General features: G+C 37.5%; 1 long non-coding RNA gene across 2 annotated transcripts in view; it reads right to left on the bottom strand.

Moving 5' to 3' along the window:
• The window catches only part of LOC110256686, a 187,289-nt gene that overhangs the window by 63,289 nt on the left and 100,509 nt on the right, over positions 1-23,491 (bottom strand). Inside the window, exon 3 of one of the 2 annotated variants that reach the window (XR_002338563.1) lies at positions 10,557-12,772. The exons of the other annotated variant lie outside the window; for it this stretch is intronic. This is a non-coding gene — a long non-coding RNA (uncharacterized LOC110256686). Of the gene's footprint in view, positions 1-10,556; positions 12,773-23,491 lie in introns of those variants that run through there. 2 annotated transcript variants of the gene reach the window in all.

The following is a 23,491-nucleotide window of genomic DNA, read 5'->3' as shown; positions in this document are numbered from 1 at the left end:
TTATGTTTTTATTTTTTTTATGGTTTCCTTTGCTGTGCAAAACTTTTAAGTTTAATTATGTCCAGTTTATTTTTCTTATCACAATTCTAAGAGGTTGAAAAAATCAAAAAACAAAAAGATATTGCTATGATCTATGTCAAAGGATGTTTTGCCTGTATTTTCCTCTAGGCATTTTATAGTGTCTGGACTTACATTTAGGTTTTTAATACATTTTGAGTTTACTTTTGTATACAGTATTAGAGAATGCTCAAATTCCATTCTTTTACATGTAGCTGTCCAGTTTTCCAAGCAATACTTATTGAAGAGACTGTCTTTTCTCCACTGTATATTCTTGCCTCCTTTGTCATAGATTAATTGACCATAGGTGTATGGGTTTACTTATGGGTTTTTTATCCTTTTCCATCAATCTATATGTCTGACTTATGACAGAACTGTACTGTTTTGATGACTGTAGCTTTGTAGTATAGTCTGAAGTAAGGGAGCCTTATTCCTCTAGCTCCCTTTTTCTTCCTCAGGATTGCTTTTGGGGTTTCCATACAAATTAAATTTTTTTTTGCTCTAGTTCCATGAAAAATACCACTGGTAATTTGATAGGGATTGCATTGAATCTGTAGATTGCCTCTGGTAGCATAGCTATTTTGACAGTATTGAGTCCTCCAATCCAAGAACATGGTATATCTTTACATCTGTTTGTTTCACCTTCAGTTTCTTTCAACAGCATCTTACTTTTTAGAGTATAGGGCTTTTGCCTCCTTGGGTAGGTTTATTCCTAGGTATTTTCTTCTTTTGATGTGATTGTAAATGGTATTGTTTCCCTAAATTTCTCTTTCCAATATTTCATTGTTAGTGTATAGGAATGCAAAAGATTTCTGAGTATTATTTTTGTAACTTACAACTTTACCAATTTATGACCTCTAATAATTTTCTGGTAGCATCCTCAGGATTTTCTGTGCATAGTATCATGTTGTCTGTAAACAGTGATAGTTTTTATCTTCCAATTTGGATTCCTTTTATTTCTTTTTCTTCTCTGTCATGACTAGCACTTCCAAAACTATTGAATAGATGGTGAGAGTGGACAGCTTGTCTTTTTCATGATCTTATAGGAAATGCTTTTAGCTTTTCACTGATAACTATGTTATACATAGTTTTTTCATATACGGTCTTTATTATATTGACGTAGATTCTCTCTATGCCCACTTTCTGGAGGGTTTTTATCAGAAATATGTATTGGGTTTTGTCAAACTTTTTCTGCATTTCTTGATGTGGTATATCACACTGGTTGATTTGCAGATATTGAAAACTCCTTACATCTCTGGGTTAAAGCCTACTTGATCATGGTGTATGATACATTTAATGTATTGTTAGATTTTTTTTGCTGGTTTCTTATTGAGGATTTTTGTGTCTATGTTCATCACTATATTGGCCTATAATTTTCTGTTTTTGTGTGTTATCTTTGGCTGGTTTTGGTATCCAGGTGATGGCTCCCTCATAGATGAGTCTGGGAGCATTCCTTCCTCTGCAGCTTTTTGGAAGAATTTCAGAAAAATAGATGTTAACTTTTCTCTAAATGTTTGATAGAATTCTCCCATGAAGCCATCTGGTCCTGGACTTTTGCTTTTGGAGGTTTTTTTTTTTTTTATCACAGTCTCAATTTCAGTACTTGAGATTGATCCATTCATATTTTCTATTTCTTCCTGGTTCAATCTTAGAAGGTTGTACCTTTGTAAGGATTTGTCCATTTCTTCTAGGTTTTCTATTTTATTGGCATATAGTTGCTTGTAGTAGCCTTGGATGATCCTTTGTATTTCTGTGGTGTCAGTTGTAACTTTTCACTTATAATTTTATTGATTTAAGTCCTCTCCCTTTTTATCTTGATGAGTCTGGCTAAAGGTTTATCAATTTTGTTTTTCTCTTCAAAGAACCAAGTTTTAGTTTCATTGATCTTTTCTATTGTTTTATTTGTCTCTATATTATTTCTTTCTGCTCTGATCTTTATGATTTCTTTTCTTCTGCTAACTTTGGGCTTTGTTTGTTCTCCTTTTTTCTAGTTGATTTAGGTATAAAGTTAGATTGCTTATTTGAGATTTTTCTTGTTTCCTGAAGTAAGATTGCATTGCTATAAACTTCCCTCTCAGAACTGCTTTTGCTGTGTCCCATAGGTTTTTGATCATTCTATCTTCATTGTCATTTGTCTGTGGGTGTTTTTTTTTCTTTATTTCATTTGATTTCTTTGGTAATCCATTCATTGTTTAGCCTCAACACATTTGTGTTTTAGTTTTTTTTTTTTTTTCCTTAGAGTTGATTTCCAATCCCACAGCATTTTGATCAGAGAAGATGCTTGATATGATTTCAGTTTTCTTAAATTTACTAAGGCTTGACTTTTGGTCCAAGATGTGATCTATACTGCAGAATATTCTATATGTACTTGAGAAGAATGTGTATTCTGCTGGTGGAATGTTCTTTAAATATCAATGAAGTCTATTGAGTCTAATGTATCATTTAAGGTCTGTGTCTCCTTATTTGATTTTCTGTCTCGATAATCTCTCCATTGATGCATGTGGCTTGTTAGACTTCATTTCTGAATCTCTTTTTGTTTCATATGGGCATGGCTATTCCTGTTTCACACAGTTCAGGCTTCCCCTAGCCTCCCCTTAATCCCAACCACCTTCTAACCTGCCCAGGAGGTTTGACTTCACTTTGTCAGACCCCAGGGCTAGGATGCCCAATGTGTGGCTCAAACTCTGCCCATATACTCTCCTTTTCTTCTGAGTCCCCTCATATGGCATAGGTTCTGATCTGGTTACTTGTTTTCCCTTCCTACTCAATTCTATATGGATCTTACTTATAGCCTTTTTAGTATAGGAGTTTTCACGGAGAATTTCTCCACATTAAGATGTATTTTATGTATTCATGGGGGAAGGTAAGTTCCATATTCTACTCCACCATCTTCATAAACTATCTCTACCACATCTTATTGCATCCATCTACCAGTAGACAGGTTGTTTCTGTGTCTTGGGTGTTCTAAGTATTGTCACAATGAATATAGGGGCAGACATACCTTTTCAGAATATTGCTTTCATTTTCTTTGGATAAATACTCAGAAGTGAAATTGCTGGATCATATAATAATTCTAATTTATTTTTTTGAAAATCATCCATAATGCTTTCCATAGTGGTTGCACCAATTGACATTTCAACAAACAGTGCAGAAGTGTTCCCTTTCACCATGTTCTTGCCAACACTTGTTATTTCTTTTCACTTTGATAAGTCATTCTGTCATTTTTGAAGTGATAGCTCACTAGAGTTTTGCTATGCATTTCTTATTGATTAGTATTTTGAGCATCTATTCAGATACTTGGCCATTTTTATGTCTGTTCTGGGAGAATGTCTTTTCAGAGCCCATGATCATTTTTAATCGTACTGAATTTTTTTTTTCTCTAAGTTGTGTGGATTCTTTATATACTATGGATATTAATCCCTTATCAGATCTATACTTTGCAAATATTTTATCCTGTTCTTTTTTTTTTTCTTTTTATGGCCACATCTGCAGCATATGGAAGTTCCTGGTCTAGGGGTTAAATCAGACCTGCAGTTGCAGGCCTATAGCACAGGCACAGCAACACTAGATCTGAGCCACATCTGTGACCCATGCCCCAGCTTGCAACAATGCCAAATTTTTAAGTCACTGAGTGAGGCCAGAGATTGATCCCAAATGCTCATGTACACCACTTTGAGTTGTTAACTCAAGCCACAATGGGAACACCTTCTCCTGTTCTCTATATAGCCCTTTCTTTTTGTTCATGCTTTCCTTTGCAATGAAGAGGATTAATTTGACTTAGTCTCACTTGATTAGTTTTACTTTTGTTGCCTACACTTTTGGTGTCAAATACATTAAATCACCACCAAGATGCATGTCAAGGAGCTTACTGCCTCTGTTCATTTCTAGGAGTTTTATGACTTTGGGTCTTATATTCAGCACTTCACTCCATTTTGTGTATAGTTTTATCTACTATAAGGATTAGAGAATGAAAGATAATATTCCAGATAATTTATGATTCAATTTTAGTATTGGCATTTGGACTGCTCATATTGTCTATTTCTTCCTGGTTAAATCTGAGGAGATTATACTTTTCTAAGAATTTGTCCATTTCTTCTAGGTTACCTCTTTTATTCATAGTTGCTCATAGTCTTCTTTTATGATTCTTTATATTTCTGTGCTGTTGGTTATAACTTTTTTTTTTTTGTTCCTGGTTTTATCGATTTGGATCCTCTCCATTATTTCCTTAATGTGGCTTGCTAAAAGTTTATCAATTTTGTTTATCTTTTCAAAGAACCAACTTTTAGTTTCATTAATCTTTGCTGCTATTGATCTATACTTCATATATTTCTTCTCTGATACTTTTTTCTTTTCTTTTTAGGGCTGCACCTGTAGCACATGGAAAAATTCCTAGGCTAGGAGTCAAATCAGAGCTGCAGCTGCTGGTCCACGCCACAGCCCCAGAAAGTCCAGATCTGAGCTCTATCTGCAACCTACACTGCAACTTGTGGCAATGCTGGATCCTTAATCTACTGAGCAAGGCCAGGGATTGAACCCACATCCTCATGGCTTCTAGTTGGGTCCATTACCACTGAGCCACAACGGGAACTCCACTTCTCTGATATTGTTGATTTCTGTTCTTATACTTACCTTGGGTTTTGGTCTTCTTTTTCTAGTTCCTTTAGCTATAAGATTAGGATGTATTTGAGATTTTTCTTATTTCCTGAGGTAAGCTTGTAATACTGCAAACTTTCCTCTTAGAACTGCTATTGATGCATCTCTTATGTTTTGGGTTGTCATGTTTCCATTTTCATTTTTCTCTAGGTATTTTTAAAATTCCTCTTTGATTTCTTCAGTGACCCCACTGATTGTTCAATAAAATACTGTTTTACCTCCATGTGTTTTTTTTTGCAGTTTTTTTTTTCCTTTTAGTTCCTTTGTAGTCTCATAGTGTTGTGGTTGGAAAAGATGCTTGATTGATTTCAACTTTGCTAAATTTACTGAGGCTTATTTTGTGGCCCCACATGTAATATTTCCTGAAGAATATTCTATGTGCACTTGAAAGGAATGCATATTCTGTTTTCAGATGGAATGCTCTAAATTTATTAAGTCCATTTGGTCCAGAATGTTTTTAAGACCTCTGTTTCTTTATTGACTTTATGTCTGGATGATCTGTGCTTTGATGTAAGTGGGGCATTATTAAAGTCACCTACTATTATTGTGTTACTGTGTTACTGTCTATTTCTCCCTTTAGATATGGATCTCTTAACATTTCCATTATGTATTTAGGTGTTCCTATGTTGGAGACATAAATACTTAAAAAATGTTTTAACCTCTTTTTATATGCCCTTTATTATTTTGCAATGCCCTTCTTATTTCATTTTATTTTTTTAATGGCTGCACGTGCAGCCTATGGAATTTCCTGGGCTAGGGGTTCACTCAGACCTGCAGCTGGGGCCTGTACCACAGCCACAGTAAAACAAGATCTGAGCCACATTTACAAATCATGCTGCAGCTTGTGGCAACACTGGCTCCTTAACCCACTGAGCAAGACTAGGGATTGAACACACAACCTCATTGAGATGTCAGGTCCTTAAACCACTGGGCCACATTAGGAACTTCCTTTTTTTTCTTTAAAAGTCTATATTTTTCTGATATTATTATAGCTACCTCAGCTTTCTTCAACATATTTTTTTTTTTACTCCCTTGTAACAATGACAGACTTAGTTTCCATTGTCTTGAAAATATTTAGCCATTGGATTAATTTCCTTTTAAGTAACTGTATAGTTAACCATTGCTGCCTAACAATGTTACTACAAATTTAGAAGCTTTAAATATAATTTCTTTAATGTACAAGTTTTTGTGAAAGTAATGCTGACACAGGGTACCTGGGTCCTCTGAGAGTCTTCGATCAAGGTGTAGTCTAGGGATGAGCATGCTGCTGCTGGTGGGTCTTGTCTGAATCTTGAGTAGGAAGAATCCACCTCTAAGCTCATCATATTATTGGAAAATTAAATTTTATTTTACTTGTAGAACTGAAAAATTTGTTTCTTGCTGGCTTTTTCAAGTCACAGGTCCCACTGACATTCACGTTGAGGGGATCACACAAGAGCATAAACACCAGGAAGCAGGGATCATGTTGGCCACAGTTTCTACCATTACCCTTGTCTTGAGAAAGTGTTGTTCTCACTCCACTGAGTAACACCCTTACCAGTCTGCTGTCTCTCCCAGTTTATATAGACTCTCTCCTCATCCGGCCATGCTCTAACGTCTCTGTGCTGTGTAGGCATCCTTCTTACCCTGCTTTGGCTCTCACACTCCATACAAGGCAGATCGCTTCTGGGGACAACCTTCTTATTCCACTTGGATTCAGATACCCTAGGTTGGGTTGTATCTATGACAAGACACCCTCTTCACATCACCTGGGCTTTGACAAGCTGGTGTGATCCACTAAAGCTCTCCACCATTGGGCAAAAGCTGATCTTGTTTAAAACAGGAGTTCCTGTCGTGGCTCAGCAGGTTAAGAAACTGTCTAGTATCCATGAGGATGCAGGTTCAATCCCTGGCCTCACTCAGTGGGTTAAGGATCTGGCATTGCCATGAGCTGTGGGTAGGTTGCAGGTGTGGCTCAGAGCCTGTGTTGTGGTATAGTGGCTGTGGTGTAGACCAGCAATTGCAGCTCTGTTTTAGACCCCCAGCTGGGGAACTTCCATATACTGCAGGCTCAGCCCTAAAAAGAAAAGAGAAAAATGAAAACAAATAGTTCTTGTATAAGTAAATCTTCTGGGAGGATAAGTGAAAAGAGAAGTCTTGAGTTTCTGAATGACTCTTCCACCATCTCCATGCTAGAGCAGAATATATTATGCGCAAGAAATGTTAGTTTAAGCCACTGATGTTTTAGCATTGTGTGTTAGCTTAATTGACTTACTTAACTTTGCTCTTTAGTATTCACCTGAAATATAATATGTTCTAAATAGAATTATTCATGTTTGTGTGCCAAACTTGTTCTAATGGCATCCTAACACTTTGGAATAACATTCTAAATCCTAGGAGCACTAGCATGGTCTGGTCCTTTGCTAATCACTGGCCTGTTTCTACCACTTTTCTTCCTCCTAATAGATATTTTAGCTACAGGGACTTCCCTGTCTTTCTTGGAACACAGCCAGCATTACTCATTCTGTCTTTCTTGGAACATAGCTAGCATTACTCATTCTGTCTGAATTAATCTCTCAGGGATCCATAAAGCTTATTTCCTCATGGCATTTAGGTATACGCTCAAGTAGTATCTCATCAAAATAGAAATTATTCCTCTCTCCTTTCTCTTTCCCTAGCGTCTCTAACCTGTTCTCCACTGCTCATATCACTGCCTGTTATGACACTGTGTTTTTATTTATTGCCAGTGACAATGTGATAGTTCTCTATCTAAGACCTCCAGTGTCCACAAGAATACTTTTTACTCAAGTGCCCATAGAATAAATACTTGTTGAATGAGGGAACAGGGTGGCAAATTAAAGCAACTGCTCTCCTTAAATCAAAAAGCCTTATTCTTCAATTAATTCCACAACTTGTATTGAGGTCATCTGAACATGAAATGTAAAGGAGTGAATGATTAGAGGAACCTCAAGATTTATTAGAGAGTTTCTCTAACCACAAGGCATTCCAGCTCTAATAGGGTAATATGACTTAAATTCTAATGAGAATTTAAAATGTATATAGGTCAAGAAGGAAAAGAAGTTGTGTCATGAGGCAGTAGGTGATTAATTGTTTTAATTGTTCCATTATGCAGGGCATAATTGCTATAATATTTCAGAGGAGGAGGAAAGTACTTTAATTTGAAATGCTAAGGAAGATTTTATGGAGAAATTACAACTGAAAGAAAGCCTGAGAGATATTTATACAAAACAAACCCCAGGCACTTTTTCCCAATTAGCTCACTGAAGAAGCTGCATTAAAAATTAACAAAACTCTAAGTTGGACTTAGTCATAGTCTCAAATCAAAATGAAATTGCTTTCATTTTTCCTCGTCTTTGTCCTTATACATATTCAGCCTTTACCTATTTGTAGTGTTGTCATTCATAGAAACTACCTTTGTGCTCTTTGTGTATTTAATTCTAAAATGACTCTCTTCTAAACAGCATACATGTGGGTTTTGTTATTATTTCCAATAAGCTACCCTACATCTTTTAGCCCACTGGCATTTAAAATTATTAATATGTATGAGTTATTGCCATTTGTTATCTTTTGGTTGTTTTCTTTTTCATGTTCTTTTCCTTTAGTTTCTTTGCTCGTGGTTTGATAGTTTTCTTTAGTGGTATACTTTTGTCCCATTCATATTTTTGTTCTTTCCTTTGGTGGGCCCCCAGGTGAGACACTCAGTATATGGTTCAAACTTCTCAGTCCCCAGGGTGATCTGCCCGTGTAATTGTCCTTTTGTGCTAGGGGCACAAGTCCAGAACTGATTGCTTCTCTTCCCTTCCAACTTGATTCCATGTGGGTCTTTCCTATGGCCTCGGTTGAACAGAAGTCTTTCTGCTACTATGTATTTTTGATGGGTTTTGGTGTTTTTTTGGGGGGGTGAATTCTGTATCTTACCAGTCTGCCATCTTGACTCCACCACCTCTGTTTTGTAGTTTTGTTTTTTTTGTCTTTTTTAAGGACCTCACCCACAACATATGAAAGTTCCCAGGCTAGGGATCCAGTCATAGCTGCAGCTGCCAGCCTACACCACAGCCACAACAATGCAGGATCTGAGCTGCATCTGCAACCTATACACACAGCTCATGGCAATGCTGAATCCTCAACCCAGGGATTGAGGCCAGGGATTGAACCTGCATCCTCATGGATGCTTGTTGGGTTCATAATCTGCTGAGTCATAATGGGAACTCCTGTTTTATAGGTTTTTTGACCCTCATTTCCTTCATTACTGCCTTTTGTTTTTAATTGATTTTTTTGATAGTGAAACTTTTTGATTGTCTTTATTCCTATTGTATGTATTCTACAGAGATTTTCTTTGTCATGACCATGAGGATTAGAAGTAACATGCTAATGTTAAAGTAATCTAATCTGAATTTATATCAACTTAACTTCAATAGCATTAAAAAAAAAATCTCTGCTCTTATGTAGCTCTTTTCTGCCCTCCAGCCTTTCTGTTACTGATGTCATGGATTACATCTTTACACATCGTATTGGCAATAACATAGATTCACAATCATTTGTCTTTTCTATCATGTAGACAGTCAAAAAGTTATATATCAAAATTACAAAAACACTTTTTTACTTGTCCATGAATTTACTTTTAATGGGTATTTAAAAATTCTTTGTATATCTTAATATTACTATCTAGTTTTCTTTCATTTCAACCTGAATGTCTCCTTTAACAATTCTCTCAAGCCAGATCTGGTTGTAATAATTGCATTAGCATTGTTTTTCTTACTTATTTTGAAAGGCAGTTTTGCTAGGTATAGAATTTTCACTTGATTTTTTTCTTTGAACACTTTGAATATTATATCAACCCACTGCATTTTAGTCTTTGAGATCTTTGAGAAACTGATAAAATTATTAATGATCTTTTGTATATGCCGAGTCACCTTTCTCTTGCTGCTTTCAAGAGTCTGTCTTTTTTTTTTTTTTTTTTAAGGCTGCACTTGCAGCATATGGAGAGTCCCAGGCTAGGGTCTAATTGGAGCTGTAGTTGCCGGCCTATGCCAAAGATTCTGTATTTTAATAGTTTGATTATAATGTGTCTTTGAATTTAACTTGGACCTCACTGAGTTTCTAGGACTTGTTGATTAATGTTTTTCTTCAAATGTTTTCCTTGTTCTTTTGGAGTTCCCACAATGTGGATCTCTTTGATGTCCCACAGATTCCTTAAGCTCTGTTCACTTTTCTTTGCTGTTATTTTTTCCATTTTGCAACTCAATAGTTTTAAATGTTTTATCTTCAAATCTGCAGATTCCTCCTTCTAATTTTCAAATCTCCATTGCATTTTTTAAATTTCAATTACTGGATTCTTAAACTCCAGAATCTATTTCTGGTTCTGTTTGTAATTTTATCTTGTCATTGATGTTCTCATTTCCTTCATTAATCATTTTCATGCCAATGTCTTCTTTTAGCTATTTCAGCATTTTTAAGATAGTTGTTTTAAAGTTTTTGTTCATTAAGTCTGATGTTGGGCTTCAAGTATGTTGTCTATCAACTTTTTTTTATTCCTTTGAACAAACCATACTTTTGTTTCTTTGAGTACCTTGTGATTTTTCTGTTGAAAATATACATTCAAATATTACAATATGTTAACCCTGAACATAAAATTATGCACTTTCCACAGATTTTGCTGTTTGTTTTGATTACTTTAGGGTGTCCTCTGCTTGTAATGAGCCTGAGGTGAAAGCTTAATTTTTCTTCCATTATTTTCTGAGCCTATTTCTCTCCTTGGGCATGTGCAATGACTTTCCACATTCCCCTGTATGTCCTTCTGTTTCTGAATGTCCAACAAAAATCTAGATATGGTTATATTTTCTGGAGCATCTTCAGCTGGTATGGTGAAACAATGAGGCCTAGCCTTTGTACTACATCTTAGTGATCCAGAAGCACCAATAGCAATTGGAACCCATAATGCCAGTATTTGGGAACCACTGGCTGCCATCTCCACAACTACCTGGCAGAGGGATGTAGGATAGGGAACTACTGCCATATTGAAGACAAAAGCAACCAAGGTCAACTGTAACTTAACGGCCAAGCTTTCTCCTGGGAGCTGCGAACATTCAAATCAAGTCCAGTGTTCCAAAATAGTCACCTTAGCCATTTTGTGCCATGAAATTATTTTCCAGGTGGAGAAGCAGATTCCTGGCATGTCCTTCTCTACCATATTGCCTAATGTCACTCTGTTTTTCCTAGACTTGTACAATATTTTAATCATTCAGGAAATAATAGATATTAGTTTGTTTCCTAGTCTATATAACCTTAAAATTAATGTTGCTTCCTCATTTACTTTCTTTCTATTTTTTGAAAAAATATTCATTGCTGCAACTTCATTTTCCTTGTAAATGCTACAATTTAGTTTCCTATTTTAGAGCTGGTACATAAGAAGTGAATGATGTAGTCAATGAATTTGAATAAGAAAAGGAGTAGGAAAATATTTATAGCATTTATGATTGGACTCATCTATTTAATACCAAGATATTTTTATTTTCCTTCATTTAGGCTTTTGTACAGAGGAAAATGTTATTGTTCATTTGGGTACAGAAAACGTTCTCTACAACCTGGAAGAAATAACAAGTATAAAATATATTGGAATATTTGTCCACATTGTCCCTTCACTTTAGATATAATGTAACAAACTTGATAGAGTTTAATGATTTGCCTAGGTTGGCAGGACAGGTTGGTGGTATAAATATATTTAAGATAAACAGGTAGTTAGATTACTCCCTAGTTTCATGAATAAAATAAACCAAGACTCAAAGAGGACAAATAACATGAAACCTAGGTGGTATTTTCACAAGTTCATCTCTGGAAACACAAGAAACATTGGGAAATGCAACTATTTATATTTATAGCATTTGTTATATGGTATATTAAGCTTAGTGCCATAAAACATGCTAAGATGAAAAGGAGCTTCCAAAGATAAATGTTTGCATATTTTTCCTAAAGAAATTTTATTTTCATTAGATAATAAATATTTATAAACATTAAGTTAAATGTAATTTTAAACCGTGATAGTTTGCTGAAACACATTTTTGCCTCTTGAGATTTTAAACATTAGGAGAGTTTGCATTTTTCTCCAAGGATATTTTTGAAATCTCTAAAGGACCATATGTATTATGATCCAGAGGTTGCCATGGAAATAAGGTATTCAAAACAACAAACAATAAGTTATCTATAATGTATTCACAAGGCATGTATAACTACCACATTTCACTTTCATGCTTTTAGTAATTTAGTCATAGTTCCTTCTAAAATTTAACTTTTAATCTCCTGGTTTATTTTTTGCAATTAACACTAAATTTGGGTCTTGGGCTAACTGCTTTTTCTGATTTTGTGTTCTTTAGTTGATCCTAAGTTATTTTCCATGTGAGGAAGGACAGGACAATAAATTCTGTGCAAATTGAATTTACAAAGTAAGTCCTTATTTGTAATTTTATTTTATTAATAATTATATATATATCCTTTGCATGGACTGAAGTGCTTTTACAACTGTTTTTTTTTTTTTTAAATCAGTCTCCCGAATAAGGAAAATGCTTCAGAAGTCATTATTTGATGTTTTGATATAGCAACAGACAGTCATTTCTAGGTAAGTGCACCAACACAATAATAAAAATATGCCTGGCTTTTAATTCCTAAGGGCTTCTAACCCAGCCTCTAAATATGCTTTCTCCTCTCTGAAAATATCTGGCTTAACATATTGTTTGTATATTTTATACATTAATATTCATATATATTTCAATTATATAAAGTTATACTATAAATGGCTACAGAAGAATGGTAATAAAAATGATTTGGTTTAAATGATTCTGTGGCTAATTGACCATTGTCATGAAATTCATGGGCCAGCTACTAAAATGTGACTTAGTCTGTAAGCAGGAAGTGATTCAGTTCAGATGACCTGAGTGTGGCCATGAATCAGCACAGGGGAGGTTCTGGAGCTTTCCCTGCTTCCTCAGACCCCGGCATGGTCACAGTTTTGATGGGGGGCACTCTTGATTCAGGGTGAGCCACACCCCTCTGAGGAAGGGTCCTGCACCTGTGGAAATGTTCCAGCGTGACAATGCTTTAGGGAAAAGAAAATACCCAGAAATTTTTGGATTAGTAGACACTGGATCTGAATTTGAGTGGCAGTACAATGTTAGAGCTTTTATCTTTAAAAGTATTTAGATGGATTTAACATTGCTTAGTTTAAAATTTGGTTGACGTCTAATCTCTAAGTACCTATTCACATAATATCAATCATTCCATCTTCTTACACTTTTTAAATGAACACATACCTACCAGCATAGCCTATAAATTGAATCATATGGTTATATTTTATTAGCAGGAATTCATTTTATTAGTTCTGTCAAACTACACTTTTCAAAAAATCAAAAACAGGGCTTCTGGAGTCTTCCTAGGGTGTAGAAAGCTTCAGGGAGCCTCTTGCCCACACTAACAATGAGGAAAAACACTTCTAAAAATAACTTTCTGTATTTTAAAAATAAGCCCATCAGAGAGCAGTATCCCAAGACTGCCAAATATTCTGAAATCTAGGGACCCTCAGGGTGAGCTGTCACCTCTGGCTCACGCATGGTGAGCGGGGGAAGGAGGACTTGGCCTCCATGCAGACCAGAGAAGAATTAAAAAAACAATGTAAAGAATTGCTAATCACCAAATGGTGACCAGCATCAAGGAGAGAACCCTAAGGACCTCAAACACAGTGGTCCACTAGTTCTGCTGACCTCACTGGGTGCATGTGGGAAAGATCAGAAACAGGGCAGTATCTGAGCAGTTCTGGGGAAAAAAGATTTTCAATGCAGAATTCCATATTCAGGCAAGCATTAAATATAATCTGGCAGTAAAGACATTTTACAAAGAACAAAATGGCCCTCCTTTGCACTTTTTAAAAGTGGCAGCTGGAGAAAATGTTTTATAAAAATGGAGGCCAAAGAGTCTAAAAATGTGGAAAACAAATTGAATCATATGGTTATATTTTATATTTTTCCTGGACAGCTAACAGGAAAAAGAAAATTTACAAGCCAGCATAGAGATCAAGAAGCAGAGTCTTTTTAAGGCTTGCACCTGAGGCATATGGAGGTTCCCAGGCTAGGGGTTGAATCGGAGCTATAGCTGCCAGCCTACACCACAGCTACAGCAACATCAGATCTGAGCCACATCTGCGACCTACACCACAGCTCATGGCATTGCCAGATCCTTAACCTACTGAAGCAAGGCCAGGGAGCGAACCCACAACCTCATGGTTCCTAGTCAGATATGTTTCCACTGCGCCATGATGGGAACTCCAAGAAGTAGAGTTAATCAAGCATTCCTGGCAACCGAACAAAAACAAAACTGGTTTTCATATTTAAAAGAAAATTATGCTATAAGAGTTTGGGAGCAAATTAGTGATAAATGCATATAAACTAAGCAAATATTTTTTAAGACATTTATTAACTGAAGGGAGAAAAATATGTTGTAGAGAGCAAATGAAATTAGAAAATGCATTATGGCATAGCTGAAAATAGTGTTTACATATTAGGTTTTGTCAATATTGAATACTGACTTAACCCAATATTGATTAGTCCCATTATTGATGATGGGGAAGCGAGTGTGAGGTATGGGCTGTGGTAGGAGTAGGCTAAACCCCCACTGTTCCCAGTAAAATGTCAGTAGATAAGATGTGAAACTTAGCAGTATTTGCAGATATTTAGAAGAATGGAAGCAAATACCATGATAAACAGGTGACAGAGTAGAAAATAATATTCTCTGAAGAGTAGAATTTCTTTATGAAGAATGGCGAGAAAGTAGGTGCTATTCATTTTTATTAGCATCTATAACTATAAATAGTTTTAGTAAAATTAAATTGAAAAAAAATCAGGAAGAAATGGGGCTTCTTTGATGGACTCAGCAGTTTAAGTTCTGGCCATAAGTTGGGAAGAGGAGAACATTTCTTCTGCCAGCTGCCTGAATGGTGCCAACCTCTTCACCTTCTGGTGAAGTTTGCAACTTCTCCTCCAGCCTGTCTGGGAGGAGAAGTTGCAAACCTAATTCATCAGAACTTGGGATGTAGATTGGATACAGTTTCAGTAGTGGGCAGAAACACTGACCCTAGGGCTTAGCGTTGGTCCCACCCATTTTATGCTACTTCAGACTTCACTGAGATAAACATAAGTGCACCTGGGCAAGACCAGATGGGGCTTGTCCTGCATGTGGACTGGTCCCCCCACCTCCCTGAGGAGGGTCAAACTGCCGACTGCCCCAGAGTCTCCAGGGTTATGCATACAACACCACTGTTAAGTATTTGGTTTACAATTTAGCTTAGTTTTTCTTTCAGAAATTCTCTCAAGTTAGCATTAAATGGTTTCCCATTTTTTTTAAACCTATTTGGCAATTATTATTTGCATAACTCTAAAGCAAAACCCCCACAGATAGGAGGAGTACACATATGTTTTAGACAGCAATATCTAAATGAAAACCTAGTATATGGCTACTACTTGTCTCAGCAAATGAGGCTTTTGGACTTTCTTAGTTTCAGCATGCAGAGAAAACCCTTTTTCATATAGAAAAAGACTTAAAAATAACTTTCATTTCTCTCCATCTTCCCTATTATCCATTGTTCTTTCTCCCTATCTTTCTATATCTTGGTTTCCTTCCTTCCCAGTTCTATATAAAATTTCAAAATATACTTCCATTCACTTAATTTGGAAATGTGAAGGACAGTATAGTCAGTTATCCTTCTTTTCAATAGTAGAATCCCTTGCTATCAAATAATGATTGCTGTTTACTTTTCCATCAATTGAAACTTAGGTGAGAAGAATGTTAAGACTTTACTACATAGTATATCACCTGTAACATGCAGGTTTTACATTGACAAGAACACTTGTTAGAACATGCGTATGAGGGTTGCATGTACACTTATATCAGTGTGCTTGCCTGTACAATTTTTGCTGAGCAGATTAGCTGAATTTTTAAAAATACAAGTTCGAAATCCCTACCTCCAAAGTCAATCACACATTTATAAAATGTTCACATATATGTACTAGGATGGCTTTATTTTGAGGTCTAACCGATATGTTAATTAGTATGTGTCGCTAAGTCTCCAGTTGGTCTATTAACATCTAATTTAATTTCAGTTGAAATGCAAATAAGATGTGGAACATGATGCATTTTTGTTGAATTTTGTGGTTTGAGGCAATGCCTCTTCAGATCACTAATCTAGTCCTTCTGCCTTTTTAAATCATGACTAAAACATGGCCTAGGTAAGGATATTTCCCAAGGGACTTACAGATTGGTAAAGATGAGTTTGATTAGGAGCTCATTACAAGGGAAATTAAAAATTGATTCTCAAGATAGACCTTAAAATAAGAACTGCAAAAGAGGGAATACCATTAAGGAAAGTTATAATCTATGTTTTCAGTTAATCTTTCACTGAATACGTTTTTTTCCTTAACAGTTACTTCAAACTTCTTAACAGATTTTACCTTTATTTAAAGCTACTAAAAATATCAGTGTCCTAATTATGTGACTCTTATGCTCAGGAAAATTGTCCAAAATGTACAGTAATACTTCCCCCTGGCTCATATTATAATCAAAGCAGCACAGAGTAGCAACGTCACAAGAGACTTTGCTTCCCCACAAGCAGGGCAACTAACAATTCTTCACAGACAAAATGCCACCATGAAAACCCTAGAACAGAGGAGGGTGGTGAGGCTGAAGAGGCTCTTGGACCAGACCCCAGATGAACAGCATAAGGTAAGAGGAGCAGCTACACTGACCACATGGCACAGAGAACTCTGGTGGCAGTTGGGGCGGGGCCGGGGGGGGGTTTCATCTGGACCCCAGCACTGTGGCCACTTCTCAGGAGGCTCACTCCAATCTCACCTCACTGAGATCATGGGGGAGTCTGCATGGCTTTACCCAAGAGTGAATTGTGACAGAGAAAGAGGGCCCTTGCATCACCAGTCTTAGGACCTGTGCAGAAGAAGTTTCGACCTGTGGAGCCCAAGTCAAAGTCCCATCCAGAGCCTTTGTGCACCTGCAGATCCAAGAAGGTGCAGTCTGGCTGGGCCATCCAGGGCTATAGGTCTACCTGATTTGTGAACTTAAATAGCTTCAGCAGACGTGGAGCCTGGTCTGCCACTACTGAGTGTGGCCACACCAATCTGGAAGCCAGGCCTGCACATCTGGGAAGGTGCCTAGCCAGCAGCACTGCCCCAGAGCCAGGAAGGGGGGCATGTTCTTCTTGAGTCAAGACCCCAAAGAGGCTTTATGTTCTTGGAGCTATTTCTTCAGGCCAGCCAGCCAGGGGAGTGAGTCCTAAAACCCCCCATAGCTCTAGCCTCTTTGATGAGAAAGTCTTGACAGCCTTGGGGCCTGTTCCCCTCACCCCAACTCCCTACAGATTAGAGAAGCTAATCTACACTAATAAGCCTTCCCAATTCATAATTGCTTGCTTCTAACTGTGGCCTTTTCTGCCTAGAGAAGTTTCTTCAGCATTTGATATCATTTCATGTTCTTTTAGAATTTGATGACTAACTTTTGTGTTGTGTTTTGTGTTGGATTCATTTTTCTTTTTTGTATTTTTTTTTAAATAATGGCATTTGCAGCAATATGAGTGGACCAAAGGATTATCCTACTAAGTGAGGTAAGCCAGACAAAGACAAATATATGATATCACTATATGTGGAATAAAAAGATAGAAATGAATTACATATAAAACAGAAATAGGTCCACAGTAGTAGAAGACAAACAATGGTTACCAAATGTGAGAGGCATGGGAGGGATAAATTAGGAGTTTGGGATTAACATATATGCACTACTATATATAATTAACCAATCAGGACCTACTTATAGCACAGGGAATTATACCCTATGTTTTGTAATAACATATAAGGGAAAAAAATCCAAAAAAAAAAAAGTATGTATAACTGAATCACTTTGCTATACTCCTGAGACTAATAACAACATTGCAAATGAACTATACTTCACCTTAAAAAAGGAATTTCCAAAAAATTTAAAATGTGTTCAATATAATCATAACCGTAATAACCTGTTATTGGACATACAATGTATCAATAACCTAATATGAGAAGAGGAAGAGAAGTAAAAGTGTAAACTATAGGAATGCTAACAAAGTTATCACTTTAAAAGTGATGCTGTGGTTTTAAGATTTTTCATAAGCCTTATGATAGCCACAAGTGAAAAACCTATAGTGCTAATGCAAAAGATATTGATAAAACAATTTGAAGCTTGTTGAAACTAAAAGTAATCAAATGACAAAAGAATTAAGCAAGGTTAGAAGCAGGGAATGACTATACAACCAAAACAAGGAACAGAATGACACTACCAAGTCTTGACCTAACATTATTTTAAATTTACATGGATTAAATTCTCCAACCAAAAGATAGAGATTGAATGGATTAAAAACAAGATCCAATAATATTCTGACTATAAAGGAGACTCATACTAGCTTTAAAGATGCACTTGACCCAAGAGTGAAGAGATGGAAATATAGTTCAAGCAAAGGATAACCAAACAACCCTTAAGAAGAAATGGAAGATTATTACAGAATGATAAAGGGGTCTGTATACATCAAGAAGATTTAACAAATGGAAATGTTTGATAAGTGCACATAACACATAAAGAAAATAATAACAGAAATTAAAAGGATAAACAGTTAATAGAATAATAGTTGGGGGCTTTAATAAACTCATTTAAACATGGGTAGATCAGAGAATCAATAAGGCAATTGTTGACTTGAACAATATATATCAAATTGATCTTACATTTATGGAATATTCTATTCAATAAAAGCAGAATATATATTCTTTTCAAGTCCACATAAAACATATTCTAGGATGGATCATATATTAGGTTAGTGTCTCAAATTCAACGTTGAAGTCATACCAAGTACCTTCTTTAACCACAATGGAATAAAACTAAAAAGGATGACAACTGGAAAACTAATGCGTATGTGGAAACTAAACAAATCTAAACACTCAATGGATGAAAGAAATTAAAAAGGAAATAAAAATATCTTGAATTAAATACAGAAACACGTATTTGAGATGTAATAAAAGCAGTTCTAACAGGAAGTTCATGGTATAAAAAAAAATCAAGAAAATAAGGGATCTTAAATAACCTCACATTACAGCTCAAGGAACTAGGCAAAAAAAAGGAAACTAAATTAGCAGAAGGGACAAAAGAATAAAGATAAGAGCAAAAATAAATGAAATAGAGAAGATTAACATAACTAAAAGCTGGCTCTTTGAAAAGATAAGCAAAATGAACAAACTTTAAGCTAGTCTAACCCTGGAAGGAGGACCCAAATAGCAAAGCTATACATGAAGGAGAAATCCCTACAACTAACAGAACAGAAATAAAAGATCATAACAGGATACTATGGAGGATTAAGTGCCAACAACTGGTCAATCTAGAAGAGAGAAAGTCTTAGAAACATACAATGTATCAAGATCAAAAACAAATGGGAAATCAGAAGAGACCAATTACAAGTAAGACTGAATCAGTATCCAGAAACCTCCCAAAGAAGAAAGCCCAAAAGTAAAATTGCTAGACCCTATTCAACATACTACTGGAAGTTCTAGCCAGAGCAATCAAGCAAGAAAAACAAATGCTAGAATTGGAAATAATGAGGAAAATTCTGTATGGTTGCCGAAGACATGATTTCATAAGGAGAAAATTATAAATACCACCCAAAAGTATTAGATCTAATCAACTTCACTAAAGTTTGATAATTCAAAATTAACATACAGAGAAGAGGACAAGATGGCGGAGGAGTAGGGGGACATGCTCGCCCTCTCCCACAAACACAACAAAAAAAGCACATCTACAGAATAAATGACTCGCACAGAACAGCAACCAATCGCTGGCAGAGGAACCTAAACTCCAATAACGGCAAGAAGTTCGTGACATTACTGGGCAGAAAGGGAGAAAAGAGGAGAGTGAGAGAAGGTGAACCCGAGCGGGACGGGCACTCCCGAAAGGGAACTGCGGAGGAGAAAGGGATCCCGCACCCTGGAAAGTCACCTACCGGGGGAAAGATCAAACGAACCGGAGGAATCTCCAGATGCAGAGAAGAGTGTAGCAGTAAGTTGGAGTATGGAAAAACCGATCAAGAACCCAACGGACCATCTGAACTACGGGCACAGTCACCAAAAATTGAGATGCCTGGGTGAGGGGCTGGGCACCGAATCCTCAGCTCCAGAGGTTAGTCCCCGGGAAAGGGCTGGGGGGCGCTGCCTGGGTGGGGGCTGGGCACCGAGACCTCGGCTCCAGATATTAGTCCCCGGACTAGGGGGGAGGGGCAGAGCGGAAACTGCTTGGGAGGTCTAGAAACCATTTGACGGAGCAGAGACTGCCTGGGAGACTAGAAAACAAAGCTGTCGCAGAGGAAGGGAGCAATACTCCAGGGGCAGGGAAGTGGAAAGCCACATCAGAGGGAACCTGGGAGAAGAGCCTGGTCTGTGCCCGTGCTGGGGAGGGGAGAAAAGAAGGGGTGAGTCCCCATAGAATACCCCCCACGCCACAGCAAGCTTACAGGCCCGCTAGCTAGCTGAAAGCTGTGTTTCCCAGTGCATTCCCTCCCCCCACCCCCGCCACACCCTATGCTCTCATGACCTGGGGCTGCCTGCCATCCAGGAGGGCTGGCCTCAACAATTGCCTGAAGCCTACCACCGCAGGGGCTGTCCCTGCACAGGCCTGCTTGCCCTTTGGAGGGGCTACACTTTGGCAGAGCAGCACCAAACACCACCAGCCCCCTAGAAAAGGCCTGCAGCCCAGAAAAGCTAGAACAAGCTTACCCAGGCTGTGAATAGATCGGCCTAATTCTCGGACGGTTTTTCTGAGTTGGGTTGCCCCGGGGAGGAGCCTCTTCAGTTTCCAACGGCCCTGCTACCCGCCCAAGCCCCCAGGGGATGCTCTAGTGGACCAGCTGCATAGGACTGCCAGCTCCAGGCAGGACCCCCTGCAGCCCAGAAAAGCTGCAACAAGCCTGGCCGAGTCGGGAAAAGATCTCAGAGGGTTTTTCTGAGTTGGGCTGCCCTGGGGAGGAGCCTCTTGGGTCTCCAATGGCCCTGCTACCCGCCCAAGCCACCAGGGGGTGCCCCACTCCCGTGAAATAACTGCTCAGCACCACCAGCCCCCTGGAAGAGCCCCTTCAGCCCAGAAAAGCTGCAACAAGCTTGGCCAGATTGTGAAAAGATCCACCTACATTCTCAGGCTGTCCTTCTGAGTTGGGCTGCCCTAGGGAAGAGCCTCTTAGGTTCTCAGTGACCCAGATAGCTGCTCCAGCCCCCAGGGGGTGATGCACCCCTGAAGAGCAGCTGCCCAACACTGCCAACCCCCTGCAAGAACCCCACAGCCTAAAAACACCAGAGCAAGCTCTGCATGACCAAGTGAAATCTGCTACCATTGTGGTGTGGACCTCCCAGTCCTGTCTGCACTCAGGAAGTCCTCCTTTGCTTCAAAGAAACACTGTTAGCCCCATCAACACTCCAGAAAAGCCATACTGCCTCAAAAAAGATTGACCAAATATTCCACGGCAGTGACAAGGCAAACACTGCCCGATAACGGAGAGTACAACTCCCTCAGGAGAAAGAAAACAACAAGCAAGATGAAGAAGCTGAGAAACCACCCCCAGTCAAACCAACAGGAGAACTCACCTAAAACAGTCAACAATGAAACAGATCTCTGCAGTCTGACAGACCTGGAGTTCAAAAGAGAAATAGTGAAAATACTGAAGGAATTAAGAGAAGATATGAACAGTAATGCAGATACCCTCAGAAAGGAACTAGAAAATATAAGGAGGAGCCAAGAAAAACTAGAACATTCATTTGCAGAGATGCAAACTGAACTAAGGGCAGTAAAAACCAGAATGAATAATGCAGAAGAACGAATCAGTGATATGAAGAGAGAATAATGGAAATCACTCAATCTGGTCAACAGACAGAAAACCGAATCAAAAAACTGGAAAGCAATGTAAGAGACCTATGGGATAATATAAAGCGGGCCAATCTACACATAATAGGAATTCCAGAAGGAGTAGAAAAAGATAAGGGAATGGAAAATATACTTGAAGAAATTATCGATGGAAACTTCCCAAGTCTAAAGGATACTGGATTCAAGATACAAGAAGCACAGAGGGCCCCAAACAAACTGAACCCAAACAGACCCACACCAAGACACATCATAATAAAAATGGCAAAAGTTAGTGATAAAGAGAGGATCCTAAAGGCAGCAAGAGAAAAACAGAATGTTACCTACAAGGGAACCCCCATAAGAATATCAGCTGATTTCTCTACAGAAACACTACAGGCCAGGAGGGAATGGCAAGAGATATTTAAAGTGCTAAAAGGAAAAAATATGCAACCTAGAATACTCTATCCAGCAAGAATATCATTTAAAATAGAAGGGGAAATAAAAATTTTTCCCAACAAACAAAAACTTAAAGAATACAGCAACACAAAACCCAGGTTAAAGGAAATATTGAAAGGGCTTCTCTAAACCAAAAAGAAAGGAAGGAAAGGGAAGAAAAAAGAAAAGAAAAAAAAAAAAGAAGAAGAAGAGGAAGAACTAGGACTGAGGAAACCACAATCAGAGAGCAGTCACTCAAATAAGCCAGCATACAGATTTAATCATGAACATGCTTCAAACAAAATAAAATTAAAAAGAAAAAAATAAAAAAGTCATCAAAACCATAAAATGTGGGCAAGGGATGTCAGGAGGTAAATAACCCTTTTTGTTTATATGTATGTCTCTCTTCTTAATTTTAATATAGTAATGAAGTGTTTGAACTTACAGGACCATCGGGCTAAAACACACAATTATGGGAAGGGGTTAGCATACTTAAAAAACAGGGCAACCACAAGCCCAAACCAAATATTGCATCTGCAAAAAATGAAAAAAAAAATACACTCAAGCAGATAATAACAGGAGACCATCCAACCAAAAAAAAAAAAAAAAAAAAAAGAAAGGAAGAATGGAGAACCATAGAATCAACTGGAACACGAGGTTCAAATGGCAATAAATAATCATCTATCAATTATCACCTTAAATGTCAATGGACTGAATGCCTCAATCAAAAGACACAGGGTGGCTGAGTGGATAAAAAGGCAAAAACCTTCAATATGCTGCCTACAAGAAACTCACCTTAGGACAAAAGATACATATAGATTGAAAGTGAAAGGGTGGGGAAAAATATTTCACGCCAATAGACATGACAGAAAAGCAGGAGTCGCAATGCTCATATCAGACAAAATAGACTTTAAAACAAAAGACATAAAGAAAGACAAAGAAGGACACTATTTAATGATTAAGGGATCCATCCAAGGAGAGGATGTTACTATCGTCAACATATATGCCCCAAATATAGGAGCACCCAGATACATACAACAAATATTAACAGACATAAAGGGAGATATTGATGAGAATACAATCATAGTAGGAGACCTAAATACCCCCCTCACATCAATGGACAGATCCTCTAGACAGAAAACCAATAAAGCAACAGAAATCCTAAAGGAAACAATAGAAAAGTTAGACTTAATTGATATCTTCAGGATACTACATCCAAAAAAATCAGAATACACATTCTTCTCAAATGCTCATGGAACATTCTCAAGAATCGACCACATATTGGGACACAAAGCGAATCTCAACAAATTTAGGAGCGTAGAAATTATCTCAAGTATCCTCTCTGACCACAATGCCATGAAATTAGAAATCAACCATGGGAAAAGGAAAGAGAAAAAACCTA

This window comes from Sus scrofa, chromosome 14, assembly GCF_000003025.6.
Source record: "Sus scrofa isolate TJ Tabasco breed Duroc chromosome 14, Sscrofa11.1, whole genome shotgun sequence".
Taxonomy (NCBI): Eukaryota; Metazoa; Chordata; class Mammalia; order Artiodactyla; family Suidae; genus Sus; species Sus scrofa.
This window is presented reverse-complemented; position numbering and strand designations above follow the sequence as displayed.